This window comes from Myxocyprinus asiaticus, chromosome 30 (genome assembly GCF_019703515.2).
Source record: "Myxocyprinus asiaticus isolate MX2 ecotype Aquarium Trade chromosome 30, UBuf_Myxa_2, whole genome shotgun sequence".
NCBI lineage: Eukaryota > Metazoa > Chordata > Actinopteri > Cypriniformes > Catostomidae > Myxocyprinus > Myxocyprinus asiaticus.
In genome coordinates, this window is record NC_059373.1 from 4671248 (window position 1) to 4673340 (window position 2093).

A 2093-nucleotide genomic window follows, 5' to 3' on the forward strand; every position below is an offset into this window, starting at 1 on the left:
TGGGGCTGCAGGCTACTACGCATGTGCTACATGCGCCACAGTAGGTCTAAATGAATAAAAATGTATAAAGTGGGCTAATATGCACATGACATAACTACAGTAAGTGTTATTTATTGACATATAGTCTAAACACTTGATAGATATTTGGTGGGGGTAGTCAAATTTCTTTGATCCAATGGTTCAAAGATGCAAAGATCTGATTCTTTTAAATGTGTTCATGTAAATCACATCTAAATATTAATTACTTCTTAAATTCCCAATGTAATCGTGGTGAATGTTTGGAAAAATCTTGTTGGTTTGCCTGAAAAATGCCTTTAAATTATAAATTTTCAAGTACTTTAGATATGAAAAATTAAATAATAATAATACAAATATTTTAATTTGTTATCTATTAAAATTAATATAACAAACAAGACATATTAACCCCGAAGTATTGTTTGACCTATACGTGAAGGGAGGAAGCAAAAGTTTTGTGCGAAACGTATTTTATTCCTAGGGGGGAACGCAAATGGTTTGCAAGAGCACGCAAAATAATTAGCAAGAGATCGCAAAAGTTTTGCGAGCGAACGCAAAGTTTCTCGGGGGAACGCAAATGTTTTGTGAGAGAATGAAATGCATTAATTTATTTTTTTCCCCACCCAACTAATTTCCCCCACCATCTTGTTCCTTTAGGGGCTATGTAAGATAAATATATAACTTTAAACTTAAAAGAACAAAACTAATGTATTGGGGTGTGGTGGTTTTATGGTGCCTTGGGTGAAATCCGCTTCAAAATGCCCCCAAAATTGTTGACCGTGGGGGGGGGGCATCCCCCCGCAAGATGCCACCCTGGGCAACTGCACATGTCGCCCATGCCTAAATCCTCTACTGTGCATACTCACCCCACACATATTTACACACAAAAGACACTCATAGACACAACTATGTGAAGGAAACACTTATCAACGGTAACCAAAACAGCACCACAACAAACAAACTATGAATTAGTTGTCTTCACATTTTACAGTGACTGATAAAATGTACAGTGAGCCTGTGACTTGATATTGTCCATTGCAGGGGGTAACAGCTGGGTCCTCAATATGTAAACAAAGGGGAGGTGGGGAGTCAAAATCAAAAGTAACAGTCAGTATCTGATGTGGCCACCAGCTGCATTAAGTACTGCAGTGCATCTCCTCCTCATGAACTGCACCAGATTTGCCAGTTCTTGCTGTGAGATGTTACCCCACTCTTCCACCAAGGCACTTGCAAGTTCCCGGACATTTCTGGGGGGAATGGCCCTAGCCCTCACCCTCTGATCAAACAGGTCCTAGATGTGCTCAATTGGATTGAGATCCGGGCTCTTCGCTGGCCATGGCAGAACACTGACATTCCTGTCTTGCAGGAAATCATGCACAGAACGAGCAGTATGGCTGGAGGCATTGTCATGCTGGAGGGTCATGTCAGGATGAGCCTGCAGGAAGGGTATCACATGAGGGAGGAGGATGTCTTCCCTGTAGCGCACAGCGTTGTGATTGCCTGCAATGACAATAAGCTCAATTCGATGATGCTGTGACACACCGCCTCAGACCATGACAGACCCTCCACCTCCAAATCGATCCCGCTCCAGAGTACAGGCCTCGATGTAACGCTCATTCCTTCGATGATAATCGCAAGTCCAACCATCTCCCCTGGTGAGACAAAACCGAGACTCGTCAGTGAAGAGCACTTTTTGCCAGTCCTGTCTGGTCCAGCAAAGGTGGGTTTGTGCCCATAGGCGGCGTTTTTGCCAGTGATGTCTGGTAAGGACCTGCCTTACAACAGGCCTACAAGCCCTTAGTCCAGCCTCTCTCAGCCTATTGCGGACAGTCTGAGTACTGATGGAGAGATTGTGTATTCCTGGTGTAACTCGGGCAGTTGTTGTTGCCATCCTGTACCTGTCCCGCAGGTGTGATATTCGGATGTACTGATCCTGTGCAGGTGTTGTTACATGTGGTCTGCCACTGCGAGGACGATCAGCTGTCCTTCCTGTCTCCCTGTAGCGCGTTCTTAGGTGTCTCACAGTACGGACATTGCAGTTTATTGCCCTGGCCACATCTGCAGTCCTCATGCCTCCA